Genomic DNA, 23,008 nt, shown 5'->3' with positions numbered 1-23,008 from the left:
CAGAGAAAATGCCAGGAGGTGAGAGATAGAGTGTCTCATTTGAGGAACAGCACAGAGGCCAGTGTAATTAGATCAAAGAGTATGTGGCAAGGAGTAAGATATAAAAAGACTGGGAAGGTAGAAGGGAACTAGTTTATACAGGGATTTTAATGCCAAAGAGAGTCAATTGTATTTTACTCTAAAGGTGATATGGAACCTCTGGCGTTACTTGATTAGGGGGTAACATGGTTTGACCTGTCGTTTAGGAAAACCACTTTATTATTTTTTTTTTCATAAATCAAAGAGCTTTATTCCAATGTGGTAACTTGGAGGGGGGGAGGAGGAGTTGCATTTAATCTTTCTCCTCGTCGTGCCTGCCCCTCCCTGGCCCTTCTTGGCATTCTTCCACTTGACCCTGCCTGCCTGGCTGCCCTGTAGGTGAGGTCAGGGAGAAGTCGATGTGCTCCTGGGAGACCAGGCGCACGATGAAGGAGAGATGTCACCACCGGCTTTCCGAATCTGAATTGCCTCTGGCGGATGAGCATCTGCACGTGGTACGTGTACTTGGCCAGGAGCAGCTTGAAATCCTGCGTCTGCAGGCGCTGCTTTCAGGTCCAGGACGTAGTCCAGCTTCAGCTTGCGCTCGTCCGGGACGCTGATGCGCACCAGCCTCCAGAGCAAGGAGTTGCCTTCAAACAGCCTCCAGGCGTCCTTCTTCTCCAGGTGAGCAGCTCCAGCGCGACCTTGCGGATTGGCTAGCGTGAACTTGACCCGCAACACCTCGCGCTTGTTGCGGCGTTCGTACTCGCTGATCAGCTTCAGCTCCTGGTCTAGGCGCAACTTCTCGACGGGCCAGCGCGGGGTCACGTTCTTCTTCCCACACACCCAGCTCCTGGGGACCTTCACCTTGACCTAGCAGGACGGTCGGTCACGCGCCTCCTATACGCTTCAGAACTGACCAGGAAAGCAGGAAAACCACATTAGTGGCTGAGTGGAGGATGAATTGAAGTCAGGGGGAGATGAGGCAGACTGACCCACCACCAGGAAATTGCAGGTGCATCAGAGTGGTGGCAGTATCAGAGGAGAGAAGGGGGTGTATTCGAGAAATGTTGTAATGATGAAATTGATAGAAGTTGGCAACATATTGAATCTAGGGGAGGAGTATGAGTGGTTGGAGTTGAGAATGACTCCTAAGTTGCAACCCTATGGGACTGGGAGGATAATGTTGCTTTTCACAATAAGAGAAGATAAGAAGAGAGAGGGTTTAGGGAAGAGATGTGTTCCGTTTCAGACGTGTTGTATTTAAGATGTCTAGTGTACATCCAGTTCAAATTGTCCGAAAGGTAGTTGGAGATGTGAGATTCAAAATCAGGAGAGATGGATCAGGATGGTAGTTTCTCGTGAATTAAAACATAATCAATGGTGGGGCAGCTAGGTGGCTCAGTGGATAGATCTAGCACCAGCCCTGGATTCAGGAGGACCTGAGTTCAAATGGCCTCAGACACATAACACAATAGCTGTGTGACCCTGGGAAAGTCACTTAACCCCATTGCCTAGCCAAAAACAAACAAACAAACAAAAAAAAACCCACAAAAGCAAAAAATATAATCAATGGTGTCAAAAGCTGCAGAGAGGTCAAGGAGAATAAAGATTTAGAAAAGGCCATTGAATTTGGCAACTAAGAGATCATTGACAGCTTTGGAGAAAGCAGTTTTAGTGTAATGGTAAGTTACATTGGAAACCAGATCACATGGAGATTAAGAAGAAAATGAGAGGAAAGAAAGAGGAGGCAGTTATTATAGATGCTTTAAAGGAGTTTAGCCAGAAAGGGCAGAAAAGAGATAAGATGATAGCTAGGATGGAAAGATAAAGTTATTCTTGTTGCTGTTGTTTGTTTGTTTCTTTTTCAGGAAAGGGGAAACATGGGTATATTTAAAGGTAATAAGGAGGGAGTAAATAGGGAAAGATTGAAAATTAGTTTGCAGAGTGGGGATGATGGAGGGGGCAATCTCTTGAAGGAGTTAGGTTGCAATGGGATAGTTTGAGCAGCTAGAGGGGTTAGCCTTGGCAAGTAATTTATTGAATGGGATTTAGCCCATTGTTGGACAACAGTAACAAATCAGAAAGTTCTTATGCAGATCTGGGATCTGCCACAGTGTAAATTTTACACATAGGTATTAGTTCTGCCAGTGGAGTAGCATCAAATGCCCACTCGCACACACCTATGTGAAAGCTCTTCAAATATCTAAAGGCAATTTTCACATCCCTCAAGTCTTTTCCTCTCCAGATTAAACATCCATCCCCAAATTCCTCAATCATTCCTTATTAAATGACTCCTACCACTTTGGTCACTCTCCTCTGGGGCCTCTTTTATATTTCAAGGGCGCCAGTAAAGTCTGGAAACTGATATGTCTGACTAGAATACAGTGTAACTATTACCTCCCTTACCCTGAACCTTGTGTTTCCATTAGTCCAGTCTAAGGCTTGCATAAATTTGTTTGTTTGTTTTCAACATAGTGCTATACTCTTGACTTATATTAAACTTGTGGTCAGTGATCCCCCTCAGGCATTTATCTCATGAATTGCTGTCAAGCCAAGTCACCTTCAATCTGTACTTAAGTAATTTAAGTTTTTGGAACTAAAAAGAGAAATTTAACCAATCCCTTTTGAATTTTTCTTGTTGGCTTTATTCCATTGCTATAGTAGATGGAACTTCCTTCTAAGATGATTTCTTTCATAAGGGATTTTAACTCTCTCATTTTAGTTTTGTTTTTTTTAAAAATAAGCATTTTCCATTATCCAAATTATCAGTTAAGTATAGGGGCAAGGACAAAGCCCCGTGGCATATCATTAGGTAAACTCTGCCTCTAGATTACTACTAATCATCATTCACATGCATAAGTGTATTCAACTATTTATTTATTCACCAAATAGTACAAATTCTATTTTTTTTCTCTGTATGGTCATAACAGTATCACAAGAACCAATTAAATATATTGCATAAATTAAAATATGACCTTGAGCATGACTGGCACCATGATATAGTGGATGGAGGAAAGAAAACTGGACCTCATGACAAGAAAACTTAATTCAAGTCCAGTCTACTATAAACTCTAAGAGTGTAAGGACTATCTTATTTTTCCTTTGTAACCCCAGAGCCTAGGAAAGTCCCTTGCATTTAGCATCCATGTTTGTTGGCTTCTAGAAAACCAACTCTGCTATGCCAAAATTGTGTGAGTAGTGCCTAAAAGAAGTACAATTAGGGAATGTGGAGAGTTCTCAGAGGAAGGTCTCTCAGCTCAGAGGAAGTTTCTTGTTGCTATAAGCTCAAATCCGAACATCCGTAGAGAACAAATAAGACCCAATCACAAGGAAGGGCAGAGCAGAGAGAGAGAGAAATTCTCACTGTGGTAACCATAAAGAACATATCTGTTACTCAGCAGTTTTTCAACTGGAAGGGGTGGATGAACTGCCAGTGAGTACCTATCAAAGTTACCTGTGGGTTAAATGTATATACATATTTTTATATCTAGGTAGCTAGGTGGAAAAGTGGATAGAACTCTGAGCTTGAAATCAAGAAGACTTGAGTTCATTTCTAATCGTAAACATTTACTAGCTGTATGACCCTGGGCAAATTACTTAATCTCTGTCTGCCTCAGTTTCCCTAACTGTAAAACTGGGAAAATAACAGCACCTACCTCCTAAGGTTGTGGTGAGGATCAAGTGAGATAATATTTGTAAGTCATTTAGCACAGTGCCTGACACATAGTAAACGTTTAATAAATGCTTGTTTGCTGGGTACATATTGTTTTCCTGTTGTAGGATATGAGTAGGATGGTTTCATTTTTTATTGCCAGTGCCAAACACAGTGCAAGGCGCATAATCGGCATTCCATGTATGTTTTTAAAATTGAATTAAATTGAATGATTCAAATTGCAATCATGCCTTCATGTAACTTACAAATTGATAAAAGAAAAGAACATGTTTACTAATAAGGTAAACATCATCCATTATTACACTTATTATTTTGCTGCTACTTTAGCTTCCTTTGCAATGACAGAAGTATGTGTACTTGTGTGTATACTGTGTATACACAGACAGAAACATGCATACATACAATGTATTTATATAGGTACTACATATATGTATAGATACAATCGATATATATCTATTATGTATACATACATACACATATGTATATGTTTTTTTGCTTCATTTTCCCCTGTTCATTAGTAGTATTCCCATAGTCCTTTACATTTTTTTTCCATAAGTCATTCATCATAGCCATACTTTGCTCTTTCCCTACTTTATATGGTCTTAGTCTAGGATTTGGACTCAATTACTGAACCCCTATACCTCCTCACTCCCACAGCTTTAAAAAAAATATCATTATGAAATGGCATCTCTCCTTAAGATCTCATGGCAATTCCTATTGTTTGATGGGTCAAAGCCAAGCTCCTCAAAGTTGCATCTCAAAGTTCCAGTGTTTGCTGGACAGCCTCAATCTTGTTTCTGAGGCCACTTTTACTTCTCATCCCAGAAACAAATATTTAAATCTCACTTTTGTACCTCTCCCACTCTGGACTTGGAGGCATCTCGACAACTACCACCTGTTTCTATATCATCTTTCTCGGGTCCTTCCTCTAATTTCTCCTAATCCCAAAGCCCTCTCTCCAAAGACATTGGATGGCAACCTTCAACTGAATAAAAAGTTTCAGAAATTTTTACCTGATGATTTTGAAAACATTGTTTTCTAATTTTATATCTGGTTTTTAAAATTAAAATCATTGAGAATTTTAACTTTTCCTCCTATTTTATTTTGTTTACATACATATATACACACATATTCTGATAGACCTAATTGGTATGCTTTTAGGTAAATCAAATGGAATAAATGGTAAAAGGTAATTTTAAAATATTTTAAATAATATTTTATTGATAGCTTTTGTTTTTGTTTTTTAATTTTATTCTTTAAATTTTTTTATTAATTTATTTTGATTTATCAATAATCATTTCCACATGCTTTTAGTTTAAAATTTTTCTCCCCCTTCCTCCCTACCACCTTCCCCAAGACAGTGCACAATCTGATATAGGCTATACATTTACATTCCTATTAAACATATTTTCACATTAGTGATGTTGTAAGTAAAAATTAAAACCATTAGGAGGAACCATCAGAAACAGGAAACAAAACTCAACAGAAGAGAAAAAAAATAACAATTAAACTTCCATAGTTCTTTCTTTGGATGTGAATAGCATTTTCCATCATGAGGCCTTTGGAGATGTCTTAGATCCTTGTATTGCTGAGAACAGTTAAGTTTATCAATATTAGTCATCACACAACGTGGCTGTTATCATGTACAGCATTCTCTTGGTTCTGCTCACTTCACTCAGCATCAGACCATACAAGTCTTTTCAGGTTTTTCTGAAGTCAGCCTGTTCATCATTTCTTATATCATGATAGTATTTTACATTCATATATCACAACTTGCTCAGCCATTCCCCAATTGATGGGCATCCTCTCAATTTCCACCTTCTTTGCTACCACAAAAAGAGCTGTTATGAATATTTTTGTACATGTGGGTCCTTTTCCTATTTGTATGATCTCTTTGGGATATAGCCCTAGAAGTGCTATTGCTGGGTCAAAGGGTATGCACATTTTTATAGCCCTTTGGGCATAGTTCCAAATTGTTCTCCAAAATGGTTGGATCATTTCACACTCCACCAACAGTGCATTAGTGTTCCAATTTTCCCACATCTTCTCCAACATTTATCATTTTCCTGTTTTGTCATGTTGGCCAATCTGATAGGTGTGATGTGGTACCTCAGAGTAGTTTTGATTTGTATTTCTCTAATCAATAATGATTTAGAACATTTTTTTTTCATGTGACTATAGATTGCTTTAATTTCTTCATCTGAGAACTGTCTGTTCATATCCTTTGACCATTTATCAGTTGGGGGATAGCTTTTGTTTTTGTATATCCAAAATTTCCTTCATATCCCTCTTCCTAAGAGCCATCCCATACAAAATAAAGATCCTTTAAAAACTGAATAAAATTATTAAGTCGTAGGTGTAAAGGCATCTTTGATGTTTAGAATAAAACTTTCTTCATTCAGATGTTAAGACAACATTTTCAAATGGAAAAATTAAAATAATGACTTCTGTGTCATGGTTGTATGATTTTTATTCTTGCATCAGGAGATTGTGTGAGATGGAAGAACAACTGATGTTGCTGTGTACAACTGCTTTTCAGGAAAAAAAAAATTGGAGCCAGCATATTTCCTAAAAGAAATCAAGAGTTACTTATTAAACATAGGAAGTTCCTGCATCCCTAAAATAAGCTGAAAAAGCCAGGAGAAAGAAAAAGATATTGAAAGATGCTTACTTTACAAGAGATGAATGCATTTTTGCTTAAAGGAATGGTCAAAATGTGAAATTAAGAAAAAAAAATCAGAACCCTGTATTTCTGTGTTTATAATTTTCCCGTTAGTTATCAGGATGCTGTCTTTATTTTGCAAAAATGTTGCATCAGCTTTGTCCCATATACTTTCATTTCCATATAGATGTTATTTAGCATAATAAATTTTCCATAGTAAATGAACTTTTGGAAGAATTTTTGTTAGAATGTGTAAGTACAGTAATAGTTTGGTTTTTTTTTTATCATTTATTCTGACTCATGGTATCCTATTTTATTGTCTCTTATTAGCACTTACTTATGTACACATTTTATGCCATATTCACTTTTAATTGTTTGAACACTGCTTTTCAAGTATTCCAATGTCTCTTATTTCTTTCTTCTCTTCAGTTAGTTTGTCCCTTTTTTCACCATAATGGTCTTGTCTTATGGGATGATATGTGATTCTGGGGATATATATATATATATATATATATATATATATATATATATATATTCACTAGTCTTTGCTCTTAAGGTAGTCACTTCATTGCAACTTTCCATTTTGTCTATCATTTTAATCACAGTTCCCAACAGGTTGTCAATTTTAAATAAAAGATCAGTGCCTTTAAACCTATCTAAACAAGCAAAAGGAAATTTCAATGGATATGACTAATTATGCAAATGTCACCAAATTTGGAAAACTGATAACAATAACATGAAAGTGCCAATGTTTCTCCTCCCTCATTGTCTTTGCCTTTGTTATTATTTTTTTTGCCTAGAAGGCCCTTCTTCCAATTTCTATCCATGTATGTATTTTTGAAATCCAACTCAAGTTTAAATACCTTCATGATCACCATCCAGAAATACTGTGTTGTAGCAGAACAAAAGCTCAACTTGATGTCAAGAAGACGTGACTTCAAGCCCTACCCTTTATAATATGGAGCTATTGATGAGATGAAGTGAAGGCCAGCTACAAAATGGAATTGGTTTGAAGTGGGAATCAAGAGAATTGTTTTGGGAATCAAATAACCATGGACATAAGCTCCATTAACATCAATTTCCCTTACCTGCATGTAGCATCTGCCCTTTGATTACTCTTTTCTAACCTTCCCTTCTACTAGAGGGCTGAATCCTCAAAGTTCTGGGACTCTACAATGTTTAGGGCTACTCCCTGAGGTGTTGATGGGCTATTTTTCTCAGGCAGTAGTTCAAAGTCTCCAGTGGTATGCTCTCTCTCCTACCTTATTTATAAGTTAACATCAGAAAGCCAGGTCTTATTCTTTTTTTTTTTTTTAAGAAACAGATATTTGCTACTTGTTTGGATTATCTTGTCCAAAATTCTGTGGTACAAAACAAAAGTCTGAGAAAAACTGGTCCACTGGTACTTACAGTGTCCAGGGCTCAAGCATATGTTACACACCCATTCAGTCAATAGGCCTCTTTAAGAAGTGAGTCAAGGGATGACCCCTTTAATTAAAAAAAAAAAATGAAACTGGGAGGGGAAGACTCTCAGGGTTGCTGGCCAAAAGAGAAACTACATTTGCTCTGAGCCAGGAGGACCCAAAAAATAACTATTAAATGATGCTTGGGCAGGGACCTATTGTCGTTCAGCCTGTTTACTGAATGGGTATTACCTCACTCAAAGTGAGAACCTGAAAAGACCTTAGCTTAAAAGGGCCAGGGCCTCCCATTGTGACCTGGGCAATCTTCAGTCTTCCTGATGAATATCTGGCCACTGGACCCAGATGGCTCTGGAAGGAAGACCAAACACAACAACAACAACGTGTTACATGAGAATAGACCTGGATGTCTTTTCTGTAGGGATCCTCTGGTAGGGTGTATCTTTGATATGTTGATACCTTTTAATCTACTTTTCCTCATTAAGTCCACTTTGTTCTTCCCTTCTGATGCAGATAGTTCTGACAGCCACTGATGGGCATTAGAAACAGCCTGGAGGCTTATGAGAAAGTCAAAATCCTTCCGACTTCTGGAATTTCAGCCAAAAGAATCCACAGAGTTAATATTTGTAAATTGCTTAGCACCATTCCTAGTACATAGGCACTTAATAAATGCTTGTTCCTTTCTCCCTGAATACATGTCCTGTGCAATGTCGCTCTAGTATATCCAGTGGCATTCAAAGACATCTCTATCTCTATCTTTTTCCTACTTGGTCTAAAGTCTATGATTTCTCGATTCAATGGAGAAATATGTTCACTTGGTTATGTCATCAGGGTGTAGCATTTTGATACTTTAAGTGGAGTAAAGTAATCATCTTGGCTGAACCGTTCCCCTCCCCTTATGCTTTCCCCTCAGTTTTAATAATTATAAATATTGAGCAAACGTTGAGCAAATCTACTGCAATGTATTTGGCAAAGTATATAGTCCCAAATCTTGTATAGCCCTTAAGTCATTTGGGCAAGGTTTTACACTGTCCTTTTTAAAAAGTATATTCTCTAGTCACTCGTATTAAGAAAACTCAAGAAAAGTTGGGGTGGCACAATTCATAATAAAAATCTGTTAAGTTGTTGTTGTCATGTCATTCAGTCATTTCCAGCTCTTCATGATCCCATGGACCACAGCATACCAGTAAAGTCTATGGGGTCTTCTTGGCAAGGATGCTGGAGTGTCCTTCTCCAGTGGATTAAGGCAAGCAAAGGTTAAGTGACTTGCCCAGGGTTTTAGGTTTTAGTGAGTGTCTGGGCTCAGGTCTCTTTGACCCCTAGGACAGCTAAGTGACTCAATGGACAGAGTGCCAGCCCTGAAATCAGGAGGACCTGCTTTCAAATCTAGCCTTAGACATTTAATAAGTGTGTGACCCTAGACAAGTCACTTAACTCTACTTTCCTCAATTTCATCATCTGCAAAATAAGCTGAAGAAGAAATGGCAAAGAAAATCCTAAATTTAGACATAACTGAAAAACAACTGAACAGCAATTGTATAGGGTTTTAAGGTTTGCAAAGTACTTTACAATATTTTGGAGCCACTTAGGTGGCTCAGTGGATTGAGCACTGGGCCTGGAGTCAGGAAGGCTTGAGTTCAAATCCAGCCTCAGACATTTAGTAGTTATGTGACACTGGGCAAGTCACTTAACCCTATTTGCCTCACTTTCCTCATCTATAAAATGAATCTGAAAAGGAAATGGCAAACCATTCAGATATTTGCCAAGAAGACTACAACTGAGATCACCAAAAGCCATAATTGACTAAGAGCAATTCCTTGACTTTCAGGTCACCACACCAAGGGATAGAATTTGGTTAGGTACAAAGAGGAAGGAATATATTTGCTATATGGTGGGATAAAATGTATAATGATAATGTTATGTAGGGGAGTAGCAGGAAAGAAATCTAAAAAGAATACTTTGGTCTACTTGGTTTGTGGAAGTTTATGAACTTGATAGACTAGGTTTGCAACATTAAGAGATACTATACTGCCCAACCTTCATCCTGCTTCATTTTGGAATAAAAATGTTAAGCCATTTATACTATTCAATTGGATAAGAGCACTGGATCTGGTATCAGGAAGAGCTGGGTTCAAATGTGGCCTCAAATATTTACTAGCTTTGTGACCATGGATGAGTCACTTAAATTCTCTAACCCTATTTCCTCATCTGTAAAATGGGGATAATAATAGCCCTTATGTTTTAGGCTATTCTGAAGATAAAATGAGATAATATATGTAAAATGTTTTCCAAACCTTCAAGCACTATATAAATGATAAGTATTATTATTATTACCAGTTTGTTTATAATTTGTCATTATCATTATTACCATTGTCATTTTTATTATTATAATATTAGTGAATATAGCCAATGGATTCAACTAAAAATCTAGTTGGACTAGTCCTTAGAGATCATTTAGTCCAATCTCCTAATTTTTCCCATATGGAAACTGAAACATAAAATGACATATCCCTGGACTTGCCAATATTCTAATGTATTGGTGTCAAAATCAAATAAAATGAATCCCTGTCAGTCACATATTGACTTAGAAAAATACAAATAAATGTTATTTATGTTTTATTTTATTTTTACTTACTGTGTTAAACCTTTCCCAATTATATTTTAATATGGCTCACATCTTAACTCAAGAGTTTTTGCCATGCAGCAGTCAGCAAGTTTGATACCTCTGCTCTAATAGATCTGTGATTGTAATGATACAGCTTTTCCCTCCCAGTATACAGATTGCAAGAGTGTATGTATGTGTGTTTATGTACATAACTACCAAACCTGCATGATTATTGTCCATGTCCCACTTGTCTTGTACTGTAAGCATACCAGTGTAGCACATCCATTATCCTTTGCTATAATCACAAGGCAAGACCATTTTCTTCACATAGGCAATAACAGTAGGTTCAGGTTTCAAACTCAGTCTCTACCTCCAAATTCATCTCACTGCACTCTGCTTTATTGTCTCTTTCTAGACTTATTTTCAGGTTTCATACACAATATGAGCTTTCTCCCATAGGCAATAGAAAGTCAATGAGGGTTTTTTCAGGAGGGTAGTGACTTAATAAAAGTACAGAATTAGTCACAGAAGGGTTGTGTGGAGGCTGACCTGGAAAGCAAGGAAGAAGGAAAACCAGTCAAGAGACTATTGTAATAGTAAAGCGGTATGACAGTTCTTTCTACATTAGAGGAAGAAAAGTGGGGCAATAAAATGATTTTTTTAAAAAGCAAGCATATAGGAGGAGAAAAGGAAGAAAAACATATAGTAAGATCTTTGAATAATCCACAAATTGAATAATCAATACTTGACTAGTGAGAGGTGACTCTGTTCTAAGTAACCAGCTATTTAGAATGATAGAAGAGAAAATTGTATAAAGCAAATTTGGAATGTGTGTGTGTGTGTGTGTGTGTGTGTGTGTGTACACATGTGCTCATGTATATGACTGTGTGGGTATTTTCGAATGGTATGGCATTTCTATATGTGGGTAGGTGTAAAAGGCGGAACCTGAAACTAACTCCACAGATACTATTTTCTTTGGCATAACACTTCCATAACAAATGAAATCCTAGTAATGTAAACCTCAATCTGCCAAGGTCACAAATTTCACATAAAACAATTATAACAGTGTACTTGTCTACAACCAGCTTCTGGTCATTGCCTTTCTCTCTGGTAACTACAAATAGAAGTTGAGTAAGTGTTTGCTTGACATTTTTGCAGCAACGAAGCAGTTAAAGGCCTAAAGTATTTGGATCATCAGTAAAAAGGCCTGTCCACTAGCTTATAGTTAGTGTGGCTATTTTATCACCCATTTGGGCCTTTTTCCAACTGTGAAAAAAGGTATATGGCATTTCATTATGTTAATGGGGCATGAGAGACACAAATAAAAAAGCACTTGGTTCATACTGGGTACCCGTGAGAGGTGAATATTTTTAAATATCTGTAGGTGGTTCACTAACACAGGTAATTGAGTTCCAACATATTTCTCCTTTGAGCATTTCCACAGGGGTGTTCAGGAGTCTTGTAGGTGAGGGGGTGGGGTATGAATAAGAGAAGAATCCTTTTAAGGAAATACTGCATCCTAAGCTTGATCCTTTAAGGAATATTTTCTTAAGCTTTAATGCCGCCTTTTATGGCAATACTTTTTTCCTCAGAAAGGAGCAATCCCCATTTTTAGAGACACTGCCAGCAAAGGCCCTAATGCTGCTGTTTGAGTTAAGTGTGGAACATAGGTATTTTGCAAAGGAACAGAGGACTTGTTACAGATGGTGCGAATGATGATGGTGTGGGCACTGCCATTGTATACATTGTGGGGGGAAATAGCTCCCTTGGTAATTATAAACATGTGTGAATTATTAACCTTCCATTCAGAAGGAGGTTTTCTTCTCTGTCTTCTTTTTTGAGCTTCATGCCCAGCCTTGTAACCTTATTTTATTTGTTCTATAGTAGAAGTATAATTGGCATCCAGGGAAGCAATTATGCCCCCTTTTTTTTTAATTTAATAATTCTCTTAGTTCCATGGGGCATCGTTTCACAAAATTTTCCTGGAATCTTTTCACTGTTAGCAAAGATGCAGCATATGCATGTGTGCTTTTATACTTATATAAAGATATACATACATAACATAAACATACACATGCACGTACATAAATATGTATAGATACATCATATATGTAGACACAAAATCTTGGAAGAACTGGAAATTATTATCATCCAGAGCATAATGGATAAATTTTGGATATAGTGTATTTGTTTGTATTCTTATATGTTTTAGCAGATGGACATCCATATCTGTGATGATTTCATGGATTTGAGGATGTTTCATTGTGGAAATTTCCTCTTCTGATATACATCTAGACCTCTTATGTGACATACTTTTGGAGAAAGTCACCTTGAACAGTGTAAGGTTAACTCATTTGCCCAAGGTCAAAGAAGTAACATGTATCAAAAGTAGAATTTAAATCTAGGTCTTCCTGACTCAAAGACTGGCCCTGTCTTTACTGTCCCCTGGTTATCTCTCGTACATATATAACATATATGTGTATGTATGTGTATTTGTATATATATGTGTGTGTAAACTTTAATGCTTCATTACTACTTCATGTGATTCCATAATACAGTTCTCCTTGAGCAAACTCCATCTCTATCTTAGTAGATAGTCCTTAGTGACTATTGCCAACAGGCCATCATGATGTCACAAGGCTTATGTGAACACCAAGTTTATGAAACCCAAAGGATTCACAGTCCTTACAGAAGTTTGTATTTTTATGACAGTCTAACAAAAGGAGGAGGATAAAACAAGAAGGGGCATAGCATGGGAGAGGAAATGTGCAGTAGCCCCCCTCGAAGTGGAAGAGTAAAGCAATGGCAAAAGCCACATTCTTTTCCCTTAGGAACCACCAGAGATTCCCAAACGTATTGTGCCTACTTCCACCTTTTAACAGCCCCCCTGGAAATCTACTTTCTTTAACCCCTTAATGGTTTTTAAAAAAATTTGTGTCATTTCAAAAAATATGTTTTTTAAATGATGCATCTTAAATTTAATAATTTATTGTAAATTTTTGTTTTTTTCTGCATTGATATTTTTATGATGCAATGTCATGTTATGTAACTGCATAGTAGCATATTATAAACAAGTCATTACATGCACATATTCCTGCCAATGCGTGCTGGACTTCCTGACAATGCATGACATGCTTGTCTGCCAACACCTGCTTGTTAAGACATGTCGACGGACTTGACCACTAATGGGTTATAATTTGTGTTTTGTGTGTTTATTTGGAAAATAATGTAATCACCACAACTTTAACTCTGTTATACAACAGATGAAACATGTATGAATGGTTTTGCAAGATTTTCTTGTCTTCTGTTCTTTCCTTATGCTTACACTGCCCCTTCATTTTTATTCAACACCCCCCAATTGCACCCCAGGCTATTACTGCCCCCTGCATCATTACAGTGTCCTTCAGGGGGCAGTATCACCCACTTTGGGAACCTATGCACTAGACCATGAAGATAGGAGGGTTTGCTTATCTGCAAAGGAGCCCAACTGCACAAGCATTATCCGAGCTTAGCATAGATTGGCTGGTACCTGTCTTGCCTCCAAGAACACACAAAGTGTCCAGCTTGGGGTACAGCAACAAATTATGTCAGCTCAGGGGGAGCTTTGTGCTTGACACATTCGGGGCCTCCTGCATGCTCTGGGTCCAGTGTTTCTGGAAAATATAGCAACTCTAAAAGACAAGTTCATGGTACCTCTTAACAGCCCTTAATATTATGGATGAAAAATGTATTGCCCTTTGGCCATACTAGGTGTCTCAGAACTTATAGCTAGTTTGATCATTAGACAACAGACACGTGGACTATCATTGGGTAGCATTTCATCTTGGTACAACCCACCAGACAACATACTCTATTTTAATTATCACAAATTGAGCTGTGATTTGATCAATGTAGGTATTCTCTCCAGTGATAAAGAAAATAATCCATCCATTCCTGCCCATCCTGTGCATCTCTTATCTATATCTTACCCTGTTTGCAATGGGGAGGAGGGAGAGGGGGATCTAAGGTAGTAATCCCTTTTCTTGACAGCATAAGAATATCAATGCAGGCAAGGCCATTCTTTGATTCTTGCATCATGGCCAGCTATCTCTTTTTTTTTCCTCTCTTACATTCCATTGATGACATCTTTTACTCTATTCATCCTTTGTAATTCTTTGCTTGTAATATCCTGAAGTCTAGACATATCTACCATTGTCTCTCTCCCTTGCCCTCTGGGTGGCATGTATTTTTAACTCTTCAATGACTAGTGTTCCTTTATTCTCTATTGTCATAACCTTTGAGAAGCTAAATTCACTTCCACTTCAAGTTGACATATCAGTATGATATTAGTGGGGAATATATGTATGTATACATACATATGTACATATGTGTATATACTTACATATAGGTTATTTTCCCACCGGATTCTAGTACTGGTCAAACAATATGTGTATGATGGTATTCAATCCTGAGTGCCACAATTTTGTCTAGGTTGATTGAGGTTTTTGACCTACCAAAATTACCATAGAAAACAATGAGGCTTTGCTGCTGACAGTAACACATGTTAAAAACAAGAATGAAGCTAGGTTGGTCATGGTCTATTTAGTTTACCTTTTGTTTTCATTCAAATTCATTTTCACGCTAAACCAGAAAGGACCTTGGAAATATCTGATCTTAACTTCAATATTTTTCTTTGTCATAGAGGATTGGTCTGTTCCTAGATAGAGGATTCCGCAAAACTTAATCTTAACCCTAGAACATTCTCCCTTTTGTTAATTGGGTGTGTGGTGCTTGTGACTAAGGAATTATTACTCTGCCGTTATTGAGGAAAGGTTCTAGACACTAGACCTTACCAGACTACAACTGAGACATTTGGGTGTTCCAGATGGCATGAGCCTGTATCTCAGGAGTAGGGAACAGCACCCAACTGAGTTTACATAGTGACATAACCAGAAATAGTTCAGAAATGTGAGATAGGAGCTGTCCTTCGATATATGTGACCTGGCTACACATTCCCTTTATGCATGTTAGCCGTGAATGTATACTTATTCCTGATGTTGTATGTATTTGTAAGACTATGTCATCTAACTTTATCGGGCGAATGCACTTTTGTATTTTTTTTCTTGCTATATTATTCATTAGATGTCTTTTCTTTATGACCTCTACTTGAAAAGAGAAAAAGTAAATATGTTAATGGGGCTCATAAACTGACTTGGGGTAGCTATTCTGGGCCCTCACAAGGGATAAGGGGATAGCCCAGGTGCTATATCAGCAGAATACTTACAAATTAGAGAAGCACTTAAAGGAGGGTGACCAGCATGGTTAGAGTTCCGGAAGTCACCTCATATAGGGAATATTTAAAGCATCTGTGGATATTTAACCTGGAAAATAAAAGACAGGGTTAATATGATAGCTTGTTATGTAGTCATGTTTTTAGTCATGTTAGACTCTTCATGACCCTGTTTGGGGTTTTCTTGGCAGAGATTCTAGAGTGGTTTGCCATTTCCTTCTCCAGCTTATTTTACACATGAGGAACTAAGGCAAATTAGGTTAAGTGACTTCCCCAGTGTCACAGAGCTTGTAAGGATTTGAGGTCAAATTTGAAATCATGATGATGGGTCTTCCTGATTCTAGGCCCAATGGTCTATCCATTGCACCATCTAGCTGTTCCAACAAGAACCTTAAAAATAATCTAGTCCAATCCCCTTATGTGATAAAAGAGGAAAGTGAGTCCCGGAGAAATGAAATCACTTTCCTCAGGTAAATAACAGAGTCGGGATTGGAACCTATGGCTTCTGATGTCAAATCTATAGTTCTTTTTTCTATAACATAACTCACATGGTGGTCAGAAGAAGTGATACAAGGACACTGTCAAGGTCTCTCTTAAGAACTTTGGAATTGATTGTGTGACTTGGGAGACACTGGCACACAAGTGCTCAGCCAGGTGAGAAGGTGCTTTGCTCTATGAGCAAAACAGAATTGAAACAGCTCAAAAGAAATATAAGATGTGCAAACTTAGAGAATCCACCCTCAATGTCCACATGGACTGTTTGTGCCCAACTGTGGTAGAGCATTCCAAGCTCATATGGGTCTGATCAGCCATAGTAGGACAGACTGAAACTTGACTCTAACATAGTGATGTCATCTTGGTCTTTAATAATAAAGGACAACAACCAATTCCTGTTTCAAGAGCTGCAATTTGAAAGAAGGAAAAAAAAGTCATAATTGTATGGGTTTGACCCATTCCAGTGAGTGGAAGTGGGAGTTAGGGGTGCTAATTGAAGAGGTAGATTTCAGTTTAAGATAAAAAGTTCCTAAAATTAAAGACATCTGAAAGTGGTATAGGCTGCATCCTAAGGGAGTGAAATCCCTGTTACTGGAGGTATTCAAGCAAATACTGGATGACTGTATGTAGGAGATATATTACTAGCGATAAGAATTAGTTCAACTGATTAACCCCTAACACCCTTTCTAATTTTGAGATTCTACGATCTATACAAAATTAAACAGTCTTAAAGCCTTTTGTTTGTTTTGTCCTCTGATACTGCACAATATTTGCGTGAGGTTTGATTGCATTTGAAAAACACAGGGATGTTCTGTTTTTATCTGAGCACAGCGTTGGTCTCTCTGTTCAATGACCCCACCCACCCAAAACTGTGCTTAATTTCTCCTGGCCTCAGTTCCCTCTTTTATAAAATAAGGGGATTGGACTAGATTATTTTTAAGGTTCTTGTTGGGGCAGCTAGATGGTGCAATGGATAGACCATTGGGCCTAGAATCAGGAAGTCTCACCTTCGTGATTTCAAATTTGACCTCAAATCCTTACAGGCTCTGTGACACTGGGGAAGTCACTTAACCTAACCTTAGTTCCTTCATCTGTAAAATAAGCTGGAGAAGGACATGGCAAACCACTCTAGAATCTGTGCCTAGAAAACCCCAAATAGGGTCATTAAGAGTCTGACATGACTAAAAAATAATAATACAGACTCTGGTCTATATATTTGAGCAAAAATATTTCATTTAACTGCATGGCAAAGAGAGACTTTTTTTTAAATATAAAATGTGCCTATTCACATCAATATTCAGGGAATAAAATCAGGAAACTCTTGTAGGCCTTTACCTGTTATACTCCCTCTCCCTTTCCCTCTCCCTTTTTAAGCATCATAAGGAGTTGAAAATTATGCACTAATATACCCAGGGAAGAAAAAGGATCCAAGAATAATTCAATGCCTCATTTCTTTCTCCTTTTTTTAAAGAACAAAACCCAACCCAAACCAAAAAGAAACATGAATCTTTGCCAAAGCCCTTGATTCTGCTGCCCCTGCTTCATTCCTGTAAGGGACGTTATCAAGGGCATCACAGCTCTTGTCTCTTGGACTTCAGTCTCAGTCTGTCTCTGAGGCCTTGGATCATGAAACAAGAAGCCCATGCACTAAGGTTCATCGTCTTAGCACGTGAAAAAATTATCTCCGTCTCTCCAAAACAGAAGGTTACATTCAATATGTTTGTGCAAGGGAAGCCACGAACAAAAAGACATCTGTTTAGGCTGAGCACAATAAGGAAGTAGTTCAAGAGCTGCTGAATTATCTTTCTCATTACAGGGCATGTTCACGTAAATTTCCTTGCCAGGTAGTTTGCAAAAAAGTTGATGAATCCCGATGGGTGAATACCAATTTTGTGTGACTTAGCTGGGGGAGTCACAGCCTTCCACTTTCCATATGCTGAAAAAAAATCACACTGGCATGAAGACATCTAAAAAATAATAAATAGAGCACTTTGGATACCTTGGAGCAATGAAATGAGTTGGGTGCCTTTAAGAACCAGTCAGTAGCAGAGGTTTTCCTCTGCTATTTGAATTTGCTCTTCCCCTATGACCCTATTCCTTCATCTGTACATACCATAAGCTAGGATCATTGAAAGGGTTAATGCATTCTTTAATCCATTGGTGCTGGGTTGTTGTTGTAGGTATTTTAAGAAAACAAAAAAAAGTTACCATATACAATCCTAGTTCAACTGAGAGTACTCATTTCTTTTCTTTCTTTTTTTTTTTTAAGTAGAGTGCCACAGAATCCCAATCTAGGTCCAGAAGCACATGTTCTCACCCCCTCGCCTCTCGTTTTCTCCATTGGGAGAGATGATGTTCTTTGATAGACTAATTGTGCTCAGGACCCTTAGTAGGTGTTGAGAGAGCAGCTGTTCTCTGTTCTCTCTGGTGATGGCAATGCCCCACCAGCATACTGAGGGTGCTGCTGGGGCTGCTGCTGCTGATCGAGTTACTTCCTGAAGCAGTTGGCAAGCAGTGCCCAGTCAGCAGGGAGTGGTGAGGGTGGAAGGGGACCCAATCAGGCATGCTGCAATTTCTATCTGATTGATGAATACATGAGTGTGGAAACAACCCATTAAAAGTGGGCCTGTGGCAGAGAAGCAGTTTGCCTGCCTTTCTGCTCTTCTAGCTACGTCTTTAGTATGACTGTAAGAGTTTAAAAATTATTTTTATGAAAGAGAAGAATAAGTGTTTTTAACGATTTCATCGGTTCAAAAGAAAAATGCAAATATAGTGGATTTTTATAAGAAGGAAACTAAATAAAAGGAAGAGCAGGTTTAAATTCTCTGAGAAAAATGAATTGGGAATTATCAATTAGACTGAAAATGTTAATAGTGTGAAATTTGTTTATCTTCACATACCCTTAACCCTCAACTTCTTGCATATAGAATAAAAACAATACTATTGACTCAACATTTACTTGGAAAAAGTAGAATAACTTCTTTTGGTTAAAAAGTAACAGACATTAAAATATTTCTTCGTAACTATAGTAACAGTTTCATTTTTCTAATTCAGTGCAGAAAATAATAATAATAATAATTTTCTTTCCTTTCTTTTTTTTAATTATTGCAGCTGTTATTCCTTATTTGACTGTGGCAAAGAGTACTCCCTTTATCATCATCTTTAAATCCATACAAAACCAATTTTATATATGTATTTATTTATTTTTTTGGCTTAGACTATAGCAAATGTTTGAAATTTGCTTTTCCCAATTTCACCTTCCCAGCAGAATGTTTGGTATCATTTATCTCTGGATAGGAGAATCCATCCTGATATTGATTATGCTGCGTTAGATTTTTAGATTCCTCTGTAAATGTGTAAAGCCTTTAAACATCGACAATTCCCAGCGGCTTAACAGAATCATCCCTTCTCTGACCACATAATTGTTAAATTGTGCATGTAAAATGGCTCCGGGATATTCTGTCCCCTTTCCAGCAGGTTATCAGGGAAAACTGGCCGGGGAACATTGTGTTGTTTGTGTATCCTTTAGGTTAGGAACTCAGAGGTCAATAGTTGCCAAAAGCATTTTCACTGAGTAACTACTTCTTTTTCCCAAGCTCTGTAACCTGCCTTGCCAGTGATCCTTATCGTTTATTACTAAATGTATATATTTAGCTTCTAGGCCAAAGCCACCTTTTACGCCAAAGACAAGTTATAGTAGTTTACTGGAAAATTCAGTTCACTTTTCAGTACAATTAATCATAGTGATTAATTAGATAAATAAGCATGTATTACATGCCTATACACAAGGCTTACTTGGTAACATTATCGATTTCTGTGACGTTTCATCTCATAACTATCTTTGGGAAGGCATGTGTGTGGTTTTTTGTTGTTGTTTTTGTTATTGTCTGGGAAAAATGAATTGGCTTATTGCAATGATGGCCTTCAGTAAAACAATAATTAAATATTTAGTGAACAATGGTGTTTAGAGAAGCATTATTTGTGGTAGGCATTAAAACCTTTCTTTTTAATGAGAATGTTTTTGTCTTTAATTTGAATGCTAACTTTACAGTAAAATGGTTCTATTAATATACAGTGAGTAATGTTAGAATTGAGCTGTTAGACTCTATTCAGTGCGCAGTTCATAATTTCTGCCCTTCACGAGTGTTTTGTATGAGTCACATTCATGAGTGGTTGCCATTGGTTGCTGCATTGGTTAAACTGCTACTGTTAGATTAATCTTTAGTTTTGGCAGTTAAAACAGTTGCAGCAATTAATTGCCAGGAAAAAAAAATCCCCCCATCCCAAAAGTACAGACCACAAAAACATGTTCATAAATATGCTGCAATCCTTAGATGTTTTCTTAAAAGTATAACCTAAGCCATCTTCGTGATGACAAGTTCTAAAACTTGCAAATTGCATATGCCTGGAAGTTAAAGCACTGAAGAAGTACTTGATTTTTAAAAGGAGATGTGAAAATATATTTGACATTCATATTTGATCAGAATCCCATGCTTACGCTAAAGACGTAAAATTCACTTGAAACCTCTAGTTTTTCTTTGCTTAATTGTGGTGATATCATCAGCATGAGAAATATAGCTAATGAATGTAAATCCAGAAAGAACAAAAGAAAACAAATGGGAAGCATGATGGGAAAGTAACATTAAAATATAGACAAGGCATCTAAGCAGCAGATGAAATATCATGCAGCATCTGAAAGAAATGAAATGAAAACAGATTGTCATCAGATCTTCATTTTTTTTTCAAAAGTTTGATACATATTTCTTTGGGGAATAGTTTGCAAATGATATATAGAATATGTGAAATACAATTGTAAACAGACATGCAATTTACCTAGCTTACAATCTGTTTCATGATCTTTGTTCATGCTTAAGAAAAAAGACAGGGTACACAACTTAGAACAGAAGTGTACAAAAATATAGCTGAGATTGAATTATTAGAACTGACATTATTAATATTTTTAATATTCCATGGCTTTCTCATGATTCTTTGCATGCCACATCTTTTGCTAACTCCGGGGCCTTAATCATTTTAAGATTTGCTACGTTCTCAAATAGCTGTTTGCTGGTACGTGAGTACAATCTCTTTGAATGGTAATAATAAATATGCATGATTAAAAAGAAAACTATGGGTCAGAAAATCGTATGTCTGAAGTATTAACTGCTATATTCAGTGTTTCTTACACCCTCTGTCACTGAACACATGTTGCCCTCCGGTCTGTAACTGAGCTGCTCTTGGCCTTTTATGGCAGTTACTAAGAGCTAAGTTCACTAAAAGGCAGTCCACGATGGGGGTGAAGGAGTGGGGGAGGAGTGGGGGGAGCAGGTTGGGGAGGGATGGAAGAGAGTCTTTGAGCCGCTTGCTGTCAGAGCATGGGAAAACAAAATCCCCTGCTTCTTCGGCCCTTGTTCCACACCACTTCACCCGCACACCAACCGTGCCTGACCACTTGTCACTGACCCCTGCCTTGTCCCATTTTATTTCCTCCTTGGAGGGTGCACATGTGCGATGGAGCTGAGCAACACCACATTTGGAAACTGATTGTACAACAATGTCCAGCACAAACCACGCAGAAACCTTAGCTGGCAGTGAGCAGAGCTAGTGTTCTTAAGATAAAAACATTTCTTTCTAGGTGGTCAGTGCTGAGGCATGGTTTTTGACAAATGTTATTGTATGTATATCTGGCTGCAGAGGCACTGAAGTAGAAATGCAGGATAAAAGGCTTGGTGGAGGAATAAAAAGGCAAAAGGTTAGATAGGTAGATAGATAGATAGATAGATAGATAGATAGATAGATAGATAGATAGATAGCAAGTTAGATAAATAGAAAGATAGACAACTATGTAGATGGAGAGAGAGAGAGAATACATAAATTCACATATCATGGATTTTGCACTGTTGGTATCATTTCAGAAGACATTGGTGTAAAAATTACAATTTGTCAGGCCTACTCAGTACTAGTGCTCCCTAATGTTCTAACAAGTCAGTTTTTATGGTAGTTATTAAAAGGTACAGTTTGGAGAGGCCATATGCTGATCTAACTTAAATGGAAAAGAGTTTTGAGGAAAAATAAGGAATTGCAGCTGGTATCTACGGTAGTTTACTATTTTTGAATGGCTGTTTAGTGTATGGTATTTTAATTCATAGCACAGATTCAAATTGGACTTTGGCTATGCATACTGGGATATACTGTATGGTGCTATGAGTAATGCTGGCTCGCTAAAATTACAAAGTAGATAGATGTTAAAAAGGCAGCCTTGCCATTTCTAAAATCTTCTTGAGCACTTTATACAAAACGGAAATGCAGACAGGCTATCTATCTTCTTTCCATATGGATCCATAAGCACAGAATCCATAGACTGGATTCTTATACAATATATGCATTGAATATGCCATGTAGCACATACTGCACATGGTGTATGGCTAACGATTAGATGGGCATTGGCATTGCACAAAGAATGGTGATTTTTTTTCCCCAAAGCTTTATTACTTGTCATAAACAAGTGTCATAGCCAAAATTTGGCATGCTGGATATTGCCCAGGGGAGAATATTTTTTAATTATTATTTTTTCAATTAACAAGCATTTTTTTCTTTTTATCCTACCTCCCTTTCCCACTAAAATAAAACAAGAAAAGCAATAACAAAACCTTATAACATGTATATGCATAGTCAAACAAAGCAAATTCCCATTATTGACCATGTCCAAAATAGCATGTCTTAATCTGCAACTTGAGTTTATCACTTCTTTGTCAGGAGATGGGTAGCATTCTTCATCATTAATCCTCTAGAATTGTGGTTAATAATTGCAATAATCAGAGCTCTTAAGTCTTTCAGAGTTCAAGGATATGGGTATGGCATAAAT

At 37.5% G+C, this 23,008-nt stretch overlaps 1 pseudogene; it reads right to left on the bottom strand.

The window, feature by feature from the left end:
- Positions 1-331: 331 nt before the first annotated feature.
- Positions 332-22,559, bottom strand: LOC110209231 (small ribosomal subunit protein uS4-like; annotated as a pseudogene).
- Between the last annotated feature and the right edge of the window lie 449 nt (positions 22,560-23,008).

The sequence above is a fragment of the Phascolarctos cinereus genome, unplaced genomic scaffold (assembly GCF_003287225.1).
Source record: "Phascolarctos cinereus isolate Bilbo 61053 unplaced genomic scaffold, phaCin_HiC Scaffold_7;HRSCAF=346, whole genome shotgun sequence".
Taxonomy (NCBI): Eukaryota; Metazoa; Chordata; class Mammalia; order Diprotodontia; family Phascolarctidae; genus Phascolarctos; species Phascolarctos cinereus.
The sequence above is the reverse complement of the archived record's forward strand: the minus strand, read 5'-3'. Positions and strand labels throughout refer to the sequence as shown.